This window comes from Meleagris gallopavo, chromosome 2 (assembly GCF_905368555.1).
Source record: "Meleagris gallopavo chromosome 2, MGAL_WU_HG_1.1, whole genome shotgun sequence".
Taxonomy (NCBI): Eukaryota; Metazoa; Chordata; class Aves; order Galliformes; family Phasianidae; genus Meleagris; species Meleagris gallopavo.
The window spans coordinates 65,822,295-65,837,053 of NC_139405.1; the positions used below are offsets into that span (position 1 = coordinate 65,822,295).

The following is a 14,759-nucleotide window of genomic DNA, read 5'->3' on the forward strand; positions in this document are numbered from 1 at the left end:
CATTTTACCTGTAGGTTTATGGTTCCTTAGAACTGCGAAAAGTCTTCCCAAACCAGTTTTTAAAAACAGTTTTAAGTACACTCTATTCTTTTCATCTCCTTTTGATAATATCCAATGAAATACTTAAATACTAGTTTAATGGCTTTTAGGACATAAAGTGAGAAAGCCTGCTGGTTGCGCATTGAAGCATACTTTATGCTCTAGTAAAAATGGTTTCATTTTCAACTCATTGCAGTAACTGAAGAGTCAGGAAGCTACGTAAACTTTATAAAGACAGTATTTCTTGAGTTGTTTTGAAAATCAGCAAATTAGTAACATAGTTGAAGATCTAAAGTGGGCAAAATTGCACGCATAAGGAAACTATTGTTTTGGGTTGCATAAAGCACTTCAGTGGTATTTACATGCAGTTGTAGAACTGGAAGGAAAGAGTGTGAATTATGTGCTTGAGCACAACAAAATATGATTAGTTGTTTGTAACTTATATGCAGGTATGTTTTAGATTTTTATTTTTTTTTTTTAAATCATAGAATCATAGAATCGCAAGGTTGGAAAGGACCTGCAAGACCATCTAGTCCAACTGTCCTCCCATTACCACTGCTACCACAAGCACTAAACCATATCTCACAGCTGCTCATCCAGATGCCTCTTGAATGCTGCCAGGGGACGGCAACTCCACCACCCCTCTGGGAAGAGCACAGATATGGAAATTATGAATTTTAATTGTGCCTCTGCACTGGCAAGGCTTGCTTTTTTTAAGGGGAAATAACCTGATATGAAAAAGCTGAACTCCTGCATAGACCAAAGGTGATAGTTCTGATTTTGATTTTGGTACTTGCAACCAGTAGAAACAACTCATGAAATACCATGATGTTCAGCATGAGTTAGTTATTCAGTTCTAGTTGAATAGCTGGATTCGTGGTTGTCTGAAAATCATTGGGGGGAGGGGGGACATAATGATTTGAAAAACATGGTTTTTGTCGTTATTTACAAAGGAATGGGTTTAGTGTGGTGAGCTTTTTTCTATTTTTTTCTTGTTTTTCAAGTCTGATCTTGAAGACAAAATAAAGTTTGAGGGAGAGATGAGCCAGGAACTTCTGTACAGGAATAAGAAAATAACATTGTTCCCCATAAGAAGTACCCATATTTCAGTTTTGACCACTTGTGGAAAACATGACATGCTTCCACTTGATCTTGCTTCTAGTGCTTTGATAAGCTTATATATGGAAATGTTTAGACTTACTGAGCAGTAATGGAATAGAGAAGCTAGGATAGTCCCTTAAGGGGAAATAAAGAATAATAAAAAGATTTTTCTTCTGACCCCCCCCAGTGCATAGTATTTCAGTGAAAACAGTAGATTTCAGGCATTTGAAAGATAAAGATGAATGAGAAGTTGTTTATGGTGTACATGAGGGTACAGTGTAACAAAACTATGACAAGGAATTTTCATGCAATTTGTGGTATTAGTACTGGATGTGTACGTTAGCAGTATGATTTGATTAGGAAGAAGATAGGTATTCCCTAAATCATAAGTTACACCACTTCTGTGTTTCCTGCTCTTTATGTAAGTTGCTAAGTCATACAAGGAGAGTGTGGTTTTGCTTAGAGTTTTCATAGAAGTTGTCTTTAGAAATCCATGGGTAGCCACTCTCAGAAACTCAATTCTGAGCTGGCTGTTTTGAGTTGCTCTGATAGCTCTTCTGGAAAAGGCTTATAAAAAAAACAAAAAAACAAAAAAAGGCTTTTTAATGGAAAGAAACCTTCTGCATGATTAGTGCCTATTGAAATGCATGTGTAAGAGGAATAAGATATTTTTAAAAAAACCCAACAACTTTGTCTAGTGGTGTGTCATAGCTGTGATTAAAACACAGTAAAAATGCAAACTGCTTTGCCTGCAGATTAGAAGTAAGAAAAGAACTACCTACTATCTAAAGCTGTTGGAGGAATTCTGGATAACTGAAAATAGTAATTCTCCCCCTCCCCCCTTTTTAACTAAAACAAAAATCCATTGTTCTTAATGCCTGGTATGTACAAAATAAAGATTCTGTTTATCTTGACCACAATATTATTTTTTAATTTCTTCTATCTTGAGTATATTTATCTGTTTTCTTTTGGCCTCGTTCCTGGGAATTATTTTGACAAAGTGGAGCTACAAAAGCATTCCTTATAAGTCTGTTTTTAGGATTAGAGCTTCCACAGTGTTTTGGGATGGAGGCTCTGTGATCTGTTATTTCTAAACTAGAGGCTTCCTTTCAGTCACTGTAGTAGAGCATGAGGTTCTATTTTTAAGGGAACAGTTGAGATCTCATATGCTTCTTTTTCTTTCTTATTTAAATGATAACTGAGTTAGCTATATGAAGACTTCAAAGCTTCTTTGCTAAGAGGAGAATAGGAAGAAAAAAGTGGGAAATCACCTGCTGATGTAATAACAGCAAACTTGAGCTTTTTTTTTTTTTTTTTTTTTTTTTTTCCTGGAATACATCTCCAATTTTTATATGGCATAGTAGAGATTTCACAGAGTGGAATTCTAAAACTTGTATGATGAATGTTTTTGTTTCATGATGATTGTCATCATGTTTTTGACGCAATGGAATTGTGCTGATAACCTTATCCTAGACCAGTTTTGATTCTGCATTGCAACACTGAATGACAATGTTAGTGATTTCAAAAAGGGCACATACAGCATCTTTTATTCTTTTTATGATATATCTGATGGCAAGCTTATCGTTGTGATTTTTTTTAAAGTAATAATTGTAAAAGCAGTTTTATATCCAGAAATTTAGCTGTGACATTTCATCCTTCTTTTCATTATAAGTTTTGTTTCTTTGGCTTTTTAAAAATTATGATGTAGTCATTTTACGTGCTCTTAGTCTGGCTGCTTGGCATGATCACAGTCATCTCATAACACTAAGAACTCTATATACATATTTATAATACCAATTCTGGTGTGTATGCCATTTTTTCTGGTTTTATTCAGCTGAATTGGCACTTACAAAACATTCTGTGAGCCTACCCTCCAAACAATGTCAGTGAACACTAGCATTCTAGAATAAAATTCAGCTAAGCTTTCACATTCAAACTAGTGACAGAAGATAGTCACTGTGGTAGTGACATGGACGCTGGTGCCACCTACTTAAGGGAATAATTGTCAAAGAAAAATCAACATCCTCATCTCTGAATCTTTTCAGGAAGGCCTAGGAAATAGTGTTATTTCTTTTTCTTCACAAATTTTTGTCTTCACTTTCAGGATTAGTTAAACACAACTCTGTCCTTCAGGGCTGGTCTGTAATGGTGTTTTATCTTGGTACCATCAGTCAAAGAAAGGATGAAATGACATTTTGTAATTAAATGTATTATAATCTACATGGAAGAAGAACAGTGTGGTTCCTTTTTTGTTAGCTCCTGTCTCCATGATAAACTAGTTAAGGTGGGGTGACTGGTCCTTCTGTAACACTTTTCAGAATTTATATTTTAAGGTACTGTTTTTCAAGGTATTTTTTTGTGGAGTGCATCCTGCTGGGAGTGGATGCCGCTGTCTAAACTACAGCTCTGTGTTGGACTGTGTACAGCTCTCAAGGGTAGAACATACTATAAGAGCTATGTGTATAATTATTTGGAATTTGCTACTCTAGAAGAGGCTCCTTCCACAGGAGGCAGGTCAAAGAACACCTTGCAAATCCTACAGTTATCTGAATTGTCTGTGCTGAAATAACTCCTATCATCACAAGTTCACTGTGTATTATGTTTCAGTTTTATTATTATTTAAGAATCAGAGCTTCTGGACCTTTGTCTAGCACATTGATAAAAACTTCTTCAAAATATGTGCATTATGTATGATTTTTGGAATGGTTTGATATTAGGATTCTGAATTTGAAGATAAATTCACTTTTTTTTTATTTTTAAGCTATAAAACCATCCTGTATTCTCAGTTTACAAGTTTGACCAAGTGCTGCTTTTATGGTCTTAAACTAACAGTTCTTTTGCCAACTAGGTCCATTGGATCTCTCCTCAATAAAAGACCCATTTCTTAATTTGCTCCTTCCTTTCCTCCTCAGGGTCAGCTGATGCTTCATTGCCAGAACTGTTGAGAAAGTTATTCCACAGAAGTCTCCTTAAGAAGTCTGGGGACAGAGTAGCACTACTTCCTGAACTATTAATCAGTGGAAACAGCTTATCAGATGCAAACATTTATTCCTTTTTCATTGTTGAGTAGATACACAATGAATGTTTAAGCCAGAGTGGTTGAAATGTTTATTCCATTTATGTTGCTTTCTCTGCTAATGCTTATTAAGGAGAAACTCTAAAGTGCTTGAAAAGAACTTTCAAGATTTTTTGGCAAGAGGATTAAGACAGATTTATTTTTACAGGATATGCTGCTGCTTCTCTGCAAGGCACAAAGCAAAAATATTTTAACATTACTTGGTGATCTACACTTGAGTTTTTCACATCTACTACTACCAAGAAATAGTGGTAATAGATGAAGTGATAAAAGTGAATAATAGAAGCTATTTTTAGTTCTTAACTGTAAATGCAGGCTTTTGGTAGACACCTTCTAACCACTAACAGAGTAGCACTTTGGAAAGCAAAGGGATGAATAATTTGTGGTTTGCTTGTTCTGACATTTGTATCTTTGTTGTTGAGTTTTTTGTTTGTTTAGTGTTTTGTTTGTTCAAATTTAGTGAGCTCTAGAATTTTAGGAAAGTATAAGCAGTGGAAAATTGACAAGCAAGACTTGCAAAATAATTTATTTTCCTAAGCCTGAAAAAATCCTTTATGATGTAAAGATTCCTGTATGGTTTGTCTGTTGAGAGTAAGCTCTACATATTTCTCTTCATGAGGAGGCAGAAGGGGGGAAGAGATCTTTTTATGTGCAGCTGTACACAAAATACATGTGCAGTCTTGACTTAAAATAGAAGTAGCCACAGAAACTGTCAGAAGCCTTGAAAACATATGGATTTGAGATGTGCCTTATAATGGGATAATCCACTGTGGGAATAAGGATTAGACAACTAAGTGTATTAAAGATAAATGGTGCTTCAGAATTTTAGAGACTGTGCATCAAAAGGTGTATCAAAATACATGTGGTCTTCGTAAGGCAATAAAATAATATTAAGGAAAGTTATGTGATGCTGAACATGGCTGCTTTATACACAGTCATCATAGTTGATGATAACTGGCTTCTGAGGTAATAAATACAGATGTAATTTATACTTATAGTGTTCCCTTCTCTGTGAAAAATACTCTCTTTCCAGACAAAATATTAATATTGTTAATGTAGAGAAACAGTTGTATTAGGAAAGATGACCGTAATGTTAGGACAGGCAGATGTAAAATTTTCAGCTTAATTAAACTTGTTGATCTGCAGGTGGAATTTTCAACAAGACATGGTTATGTGAAGTGCACACAATAAGGGGTGAAGTGTGGATGTACAGAGTCAAGGCAAAGCAGAGAAAGCCAATTTCAGACCTTGTCTATGGCGCTGGCAAAGAATGAGAACAAGGAAGGCGTGCATACGGCTCTTCTCTAACACACCTGCCCAGCTTCCAGTACTGGACGGTTTGCATGGGATTCAGAACTTCTGATGTCAAGAGAATGGTCTACAAAAACACTGCTGCTTAACTGTCACTGGTATATAAAATTTTGAGCAAAATCTGTCATAAATTGTCAAGCCTTTGTGAATCCGGAGATGCAGCTGTTGTGATGTGAGCTTCCTCAAGTGCCTGAGGGCTGCTTGGAAAGCATGTCTGCACATTCTTGCTACTCAGTTTTCAAGGGTGCGAGCCACTAGGAGTCAGCTGAGCATTTCTGGTGTACCTAGACAATAGGAGGTTAAGCCCAAACCACTGCTCTTCTTTCTTTGCCAGTTTTCAGAGAGAGGGAGAGAGTGTACCAGTGTCTGTATCCTGATCGTGAAGTTATTCTAGAAAGTGGGAAGGATGGATTTGAATAAATAGGGAGTTTCTGCTTAGTGAGCTTGGGGTGCTCTGTGAAAAATGGGAAATAACATCAATTCATCCACTTGTCTGAATGGAGATACTGTGGTTGAAAAAACTGTGGGGAAATGTTTAGAATAGTTTGAGGTGCTTGCTTCAAGTGTAGCTTAGGTAGCTAAATCCATAAAAGAATGAACATTTCAGAAATGCTTTCTCTTATGTGTTTCTTTTTGGCTGGTATAGGTTTTTACTTAGGAAACTCAGTATTTTGACTGCTCTTTTTCTATACCTATGACTGTTACGTTCATTGTGTAGAGAATGAAGGAGCTTAATGCAGTCAGGAGCTTTATACCTATAACCAGCTGACTTATTTCTTATTCTTTGGCTTTGAGTGATGTGCCTTACTTTGGTTCTGACCCCTTGCGTTCTCTTGAACAAGAGCCATTAAAGCTGGTACAGTTAAAATTCAGTGACATCACTTAGCACACATTTATTGACTTTGATAGTTCTGTATATAGAGAACAAAAGACTGCATTTTTCACTTTTATAAAAAATGATTTAAAACATTCTGAAAACAACCTTATCTTTGATTACTAATGAATGTATCTTTAGTGGAAAATAAATGAGCTATGAAAAAATGTATTCAAAGGGTCTCAATGCAGAGTATAAGTTGGATAGTGTGTACATAAAGAAAACTTCCCTAGTACAACTTGCATGTGTAATAATACCGAACTGTACTGGCTGTCATGCATGTGTTAGCGGTATTCAGTATTTAAAATATAAAATAAATAAAAACTTCATTATAGTCCATCAAAACTTTCCTTATAATTCTTTCAATATCTTCTTGAACAGGTGTAGGCAACAAATGCCAGCATCTTTCTGTTCTTCCATCTTCTGTATTTTTGTTTCATTTTATATTTAAATTTAAATCTATATTTAAATTAGATTATAATTATTTTATAATTTATAAATTGTATTAAATTACATAAATTTATATTTAAATATGTTGATGAAGTCTGTAGATGAGAAGTTATGGTATTATAGAAAAGAAACTGAATGGTTCTGAGGTCTTGGTGGATTAGGGTGAAATATAGTAGAAAGCTAAAAAAGTAAAAAAGAGTTTTTGAATTTATCAGTAAGAGCGTGCATGAGAAAAACTAACAAAATGATAAATTGACAACTGAAATCTTAAATTCTGTAAAAGGCATATCTGATAGTAGGCTGTATTAGATGAAGTATTTCTGAAATAGCTAGAATGAAGCATGAGACAGATCTCATAGTCATGCATGCAGTTAAGGACTAGGAACATGATTTGTTTAGCAACATAAATTAAAAGAGTTGATTTTTTTTCTTTCTCTTTTCTGTAAGTACATGAGAAGGTAAACACTAAAGGAAGAAATGTTAAGATAAACCACAGTGCTGGCAAAAGAGCAACATCTCGAAAGTGAGGCATGGATGCCTCGGGTGGAAATTGGAAGTAGTGTTTAACCATACGTGTATGGATCTGGCATGACTTTCAGCTAGTTTTGTAGCCCCGCAGAATATATAAAATAAGAACTTGGTTAAAGAAAACTTGTATGACTTAGTTGGCTATATTGAACTTTCTCATCTAAATCTGACTATATGTTGCTGTTTGAGTGGCACAACAGAGCTATGGTCTACAGCTGTAGCTCCTAAGCATTGGCGTAACAGAGAGAATGATGAGCATCTTCTGTATTCTGTACATTCTTTCATCCAAGGGGTATAATGTGAAGTAACCAGACTTTGTGTATAACCTGAGGGAAGTTCAATTTCTAGTTAAAATGTTTTCCTATCAGATAGGTGTGTCATTGGCCATTTTCAGTTTGGAGGCTTTGTAAACTTACTGGGATTACACTGTTTAGGTACCTGTAGCAAATCCCTCTGAGTACTTCTCTGGTTTTCCATGACTTAGTGGGAGTCTCTTACATTCTGGTTGTCCACTGACACAGATTCTGGGTGCTGCTCTGCGCATTGCTCCATGCAAACAAGTCATGGATTGTATTTCCTATTATGTACTTGCTAATGATGAAATAATCACTGGTAGGATCTAAAAATATCTTATTTAGGATATTTCCGGATGAGGTTCAACACAAGCAAGTGTAGGGTCTTACACCTAGGGAGGAATAATTGCATGCACCAATACAGGCTGGGGGATGAGCTGCTGGAGAGGAGCTCTGCAGAGAGGGACCTGGGCGTGCTGGTGGACGACAGGTTGGCCATGAGCCAGCAGTGTGCCCTCGTGGCCAAAAAGGCCAATGGCATTCTGGGGTGCATTAAGAAGAGCGTGTCCAGCAGGTCGAGGGAGGTGATCCTCCCCCTCTACTCTGCCCTGGTAAGGCCTCATCTGGAGTACTGTGTCCAGTTCTGGGCTCCCCAGTACAAAAAAGACAGGGATCTCTTGGAAAGAGTCCAGCGGAGGGCCACAAAGATGGTGAAGGGCCTGGAGCATCTCCCCTATGAAGAAAGGCTGAGTGAACTGGGTCTGTTTAGCCTTGAGAAAAGACGACTGAGAGGGGACCTGATCCAGGTTTATAAATATCTGAGGTGTGGCGGCCATAGCGGTGAGGCCAGTCTCTTTTCAGTAGTACGTGGAGACAGGACGAGGGGAAACGGACATAAGCTGCAGCATAGGAAGTTTCGCACGAATGTGAGTAAGAACTTCTTCACGGTGAGGGTGACGGAGCACTGGAACAGGCTGCCCAGGGAGGTTGTGGAGTCTCCTTCTCTGGAGATATTCAAGTCTCGCCTGGACGCCTACCTGTGCGACCTGGTGTAGGGAACCTGCTTTGGCAGGGGGGTTGGTCTCGATGATCTCTAGAGGTCTCTTCCAACCCCTACAATTTCTGTGATTTCTGTGATATTGATTCCATCTGTATGCCTTAGTGAAGTTGAATGTTCTGCCTTTGCTACATCTCTGATATCTGTTAGCAGATGATGTCTGTGTTGTGATTGGTGCTTGGACACGTTGCAGTATGCAGCGAAATTTGTTTCTACCTGAAATTTCAATTCACACACCTTTTCTGTTAGTCACTGAAATGGGTATTTTATGACTTAGATTTAATTTAAATCTTTTTTTTTAATATAAAGTTTTGTTGAACAGCTGGCTCAGTTTCCTCTATTAACTGTGTGTTCTATAGCCAGGTCTTACTTTCATAGTTTCCAATGTGCCTGGTACATTAAGTTTTTAATTTAGGACAAGAAATTGATCTAAAATGGTCCTTTGGAATGTTCAGTGCATTTTCTAATGCTTAAAGTATAAACGTATTCTGAATTATTAATATGTTCCACAAATATTGAGACAGTCATGTTAATAATTTGGTAAAAATATGCACTTGAAACATTTTAAAATTTAGTCATATATAAAATGAAAGAAGAGAAAAAAATGGTACTGAAAAGAACAAAATGAAATATCTTAAGTGCTATGTACTAAAAGTAAGAGCTGTATAAAACGTGCTGTCAAGGTAGAAATGCCGGTAATGTAGAAATATGCAAATGTGTGCTTTTTCCAGCTATTCTTTTGAAAGTGCAGAATAATAAAATAGAACAAAACGTTGAACAGATCAGCTAGAACTGTAACATTAGAATGATATATTTTACAGAATATTTTGTGCTAAATTTATTTACCTCTCATTTTAAGGAAGAAATTATTTAATTCAAAAGAAAAAAATGGCATTTTCACTCAATTAGTAAAGAAAAAAACAATCACATAATCTGATATCAGAAAGATGATACTCTATTATTAGATGAGTGTAGTACCTGTGTAGTCAGTGTTCTGCAGCTATTTTGACTTCTAAACCGAAGATAGATCTTCAGAACAGTAGTAATACTTTTATTCAACATCCAATGCTGGAGTCTCAACGTGCTGTTGCTTTAAAAATGATACAAGGAAAGAACTTTTCTAATTTTTACGATTATTTCGTTGTTTTTTTTCCTGTGATCTAGCATGAGAACCCACAAAAAGTATTTTTTTTTTTGATAAATTTTATCTAAATTTAACACCCTGAAAAATGTAGAATTATACTAGCAGAATTTGTAGTGAATAGTCTTTGCTAACAAATCCGTATTTAGAACATGATGCTCTGAGGCAGATTCCTCGTGCATGAGCCAGAGATGTTAAATGAAACTTCTTTTAATCTGTGTTTCAGAAGACTTTTCAGCTGATCTGTGGAATTTTGTAAATACTTTGAGTAACCACCCTCATTGCAATAACCAAGCTCCAGGAACCTTGCAGTTTAAATAATGTGAATAACATAGTTGAGGAATGTGTCCCCCCACATTGTTTGTTTGAAACTTAGCAACCCTTCAGGATTGTGCAATGAAGTCTTTCTATTTTCTTTGTTTTTATATTGTTTAGACTGGAGAAGAGAAGGCTCAGAGGTGACCTTATTGTACTCTACAACTTCCTAAAGGGAGGTTGTGATGAGGAGGGGTTTGGCCGCTTCTCCGAGAAAACAAACAGAACCCGAGGAAATGTGGCCAAGTTGTGCCAGAGGAGGTTTAGGTTAGACATAAGGAAGAACTTTTTCTTTCAGAGTGGTCAGGCACTGGAATGGCTGCCCAGGGAGGTGGTGGAGTCACCGTCCCTGGCAGTGTTCAAGAGGCATCTGGATGAGGAGCTACAAGATATGGTTTAGTGCTTGTGGTAGCAGTGGAAATGGGAGGACGGTTGGACTAGATGGTCTTGCAGGTCATTTCCAACCTTGTGGTTCTATGATTGTCAGAAGGAATAAGAAATAGAATTGTTAATGTAGCAAATGAGTTTTAGATATATTTTAGCAGTTTAATTGCCTTACTTTATATATTTATGTTCTACTAATGCAGGAGGAAATCTTCTGTAGCACACAGGAACAAATTACTTTGTTTTTACTCAAAGTAAATTTGCTTGGTTTTTACTGCATCTCGAAAGAGTCCATTTCCGTACTGGAAAAAAACATGCTTTATTTAACATAGAAATGTTGCAATATGTCTCCAGCTAAATAAAATAAGAGGTATTAAATACTGGCTATAGTGTTTACCTTGTATACTCTCTGATAGCAACTTAAGCTTGAGTTTCTCAGAGCAATTTTACTGCTTGAACTCTTGCTTGTGCTTAGCTTTATTATGAAATTTGCTTATTCTTTGTTTTCATCAACAAAGAAATGTAACTGAAGAATCCAGTCAGCCATTTCAAGCTGAGAGTTATACTTTGTGTGTGTACAAAATATCTGTCATTCTGGAAATTCGCCTTTCAAATAATATTAATTTTGAAATTTTCATAGGTCTAAAACTTAAGTATTTTAAATATTGTGTTGAGGTACTGTTTTATCTGCTTTTAATTATTTAAATTAATCCCTGAAAGTTACTTTGAATATTTTTATCATCACTGCTTATTACTTTGTACTGTCTCCATTACGCTTGTAAGAGCTATCTGGGCCCTTTCTAGAAGAAAACTCTTCTTGAACTCCGGCAGCTCGGGGCCGTGCCCACTGCCCTGTGCATCCCGTTCCGTGCCCTCTGGACCCTGTCCCTGACCCCCACTGCCCCTCCCCTGAGGCAGCTCCATGCCGTTCCCTCGGGCCTTGTCGCTGTCACACAGAGCAGAGCTCAGCACTGCCCCTCTGCTCCCTGTGAGGAGCTGCAGCCGCCGTGAGGGCTCCCCTGCTCTTGACACGTGTTTCAAAGATTACAAAAAGTTTGTTACACAGACTCATCCTAACTCCATGTTCTAGCTGCTGCAACAGCAATCACCAAGCAGCAGCTGAGTGATGGAGTTGTTCATTATAATGTCAGACTGAGAACTGGGCAGCTTATTGCTGTGACAACAGTGCCAGATAGTGTTTAGTGTGCTTGGTCAGAAATGAGCCAATTTTGACTTAACAGGACACTGTGCGGTGTGCAAATGTGCTTGACAGTAGTATCTTTCTCTCCCTGTTTCAGCTTACAGAGGAGAAAAAAATGCATGTGGGTGTGGGGGCACTGTGACTGAAGTTTCTCATGATTCTGTTTTCAACTCATTTACCATTAAAGTCAGAAATGAGGGAGCATCCAACCGTCCTCTGACTGAGGGCAGCACACAACTGGAGATCAGTACCAACAGTGGAATCAGTGAAACAGTGTAGGAAGTGATCTCAAAAATTGAACTCGTCTTCAAAATCCAGAAATCCTTACTGTAAAGACAGGCTCGGTTTGTTCATCTGGTTGTTTTATTTGTATATTTCAGAGTAAGGTTAGTATCTTCACGTAAAAGATGTTTAACAGGCATGGTAGTTGGTGAAGACAAATGTCTTTATAGTTCCTTTCCTCGCTGTCCAACAGTTGGTACATCAACATAAGGAGACTCAGCCAAGCTGACTTTGAGCTATATCCTTGGTCTGTGACTGAAAACAATTCTGTTTTCCTAGATAAACTGTTCATGCTATAGAAACTCTCCTTCTATGCTTCTCTTTCTCCTGGCTTTTCTCAGTATTTTTGTTTGATTTGAATAAGATTTATTCCGAGCCCTCTTGGGATTTACTTGTTGTGGATTCCTGCATTGTACCCAATACAATAGTTCGAGTACTATTTGAGCAAACCTGACCAAGTGCTGAAGAGAGACTTTTCAAACTAGTGTGTTCCCATCTACAGTTTTGTTTAGAAGGAATATGTGACTTTTAAGGAAATTTGAAGTGACAGGTAGGAAACAGGGCCTCTTGAAGACGTAAAATATCAGTTTTGTGGAAACTTCAGAGGACTTGGGAAACTCGCTGACTAAGCAGAATGCTGACTATTAGAAATCACTGAAAAATGGTGGCAGTGATTGAAAGCTTTGTTTTAGATTAAGTCAGCTAAATGCCTTTGAAGTGAAATGATGTGCTTTTGTAGTGACAAATGCCTGTTCCTGAAGCTCCTTTTGTTTCTGTTTAGCTGATACTCATCTGTTACCTTGACTGGTAACAAAACATCTTATCCTTGCTCTCGAAGTTAAGACTCAATGTAACTATTCTGTAATCGTTTGGTTATTTATACACAAGTACACTAGTGTTTTATCTCTTTGTGTGATGCTTCCCTTTCATCAAAAAGTAGTAATACTTTTGAATTTCAGCAGTAGTAGGAAATAACCCCTTCTTCGGGAATAAGTACAGCTCAGTAAACTTACAGCTTACATTATGATTAGCTGTATGACTTGCAGGTAAGTATTGGACAGTCACTTTCATCCTTTAACTTATACAAATATGTACATACATATTTGTACATTTATACATATATATACATAACCTTTCTCTAAATATTTACACATTAGGGGTTTTAGTTTTGTTACTTTAGAGTTTTACGTATGGTTGCTTTTTTATTATTTTTCTCCTTCCTCTTTTGTTAGCAGAATACTGTCTGTGTTGTGGTGCCTGATAAAAGCTGGGAAGATGCTCTGAACTTGCACTATAATTAAATAGCCAAATAGAACACTTTTGTTTTTCCTATTGCTTTGCTTTTAGTTACCTTCTTTCTGGTTAATTCTTGGGAGGGAAGTACTTCTGTGTGTGATTGGGATGCAAATTTTGAAACTCAAATTTCTATGCTCTTCCATCACAGTGACTCATGTATGTGGCACGGATCATCTCAACACTAACAGAAAAACTAGAATTATGTAGGAGTTACCATATGCATTAAATATTAGTTACCTAAGCTGGTACCAGTCTTCAGTTACAGCCAAGAACACCAGTAGGGGCGAAAAAAAGCAACAGAGTTCAAATATGTTTAACAGTGCTGAGCTACGTTTTCATTGGCTACGGATACCTCAAAGTCATTTGTTCTCACAAATGCTTAAATTGGGAAGTTAGGGGGATTCCTTCCCAATTCTGTTTTGTGTCTGATTTTTCTATCTTACCTCATTTTTGTGTCACCAAAACAGAAACTCTTTAACCTTCAATTAACTCTGCAGATTTTCCAAAGTTCTACAGATTGAACCTGAGGGTACCTACTGCATAATCTCAAGCTCTTATGTGCATTCAGAATCTCTTTCAGGTCTTCTCTCCTTTGTATTCCTCACTAAGGATTTTGAATATGTAGGACAGCTTGGGCAGAACACAACTTCCTCTGGCAACTGTAGTCACAATGTCAGTCGTGAAAAACACCAGGTTCCAGCATCTGTAGCTGACTTCTTCTTTGCCTCTGTTTGTATTCACTCATGAAGCATACTAGTGAAAACATGCTAATTTGTAAATTGCAAAACAGTGCTGATTACATATTATGCATGCTTACTTTTGGCAAACAGTTTTGGGTTGGCATAATAAATTTACCTCTAGCTCAAGGTCTGGTTTTTAGATATATATATATATATATATATATTTGGTGGACAATATTTAGTGAAATGCTATTTTAACTTTCTTCTAAAGACCATGGCTACCCTGGTTGGTATCCTTTCTGTATTACTTCCTCCGAATATAATGTTCCTTTTACTTCAACCTGTTTTCTTCAACCTCTTTACTTTCAAAGGAGAATATTTTATTAGGAACTCAAAATAATCAGTGAGAAAGGCAGCAATTCCACTGCAGCAATTTAGTGTAGTGTTCACCTTAGACATCAACTTGGATTCTTGCTTCAGAGATGCTTCTGCTTAGCTCAGGCTAGTTCCTTCTGCCACCTCTTTGGAGTAAGTCTGAAGCAATTTCACCTTGGGAGGGCTGATTCTTCAATCTTGAACTCTTACCGTCTCTTTTTCTTTTATCAGCTACCTTTTTAAAAAACAAAAACAAAAAACAATAACAAAACAACCAACAAAAGAGTGAAGTAGCAAGAAGCTACCCTTCTAACCAGAGAGAAATGGAATTAATCTTGTCCATTTCAATAATAGAG

At 37.0% G+C, this 14,759-nt stretch overlaps 1 protein-coding gene across 5 annotated transcripts in view; it reads left to right on the forward strand.

Moving 5' to 3' along the window:
• The window catches only part of WASF1 (WASP family member 1), a 79,176-nt gene that overhangs the window by 24,013 nt on the left and 40,404 nt on the right, over positions 1-14,759 (forward strand). The window contains exon 1 of one of the 5 annotated variants that reach the window (XM_085217485.1): positions 10,500-10,638. The exons of the other annotated variants lie outside the window; for them this stretch is intronic. The gene's annotated coding sequence lies outside the window, so the exon portion shown is untranslated. Of the gene's footprint in view, positions 1-10,499; positions 10,639-14,759 lie in introns of those variants that run through there. 5 annotated transcript variants of the gene reach the window in all.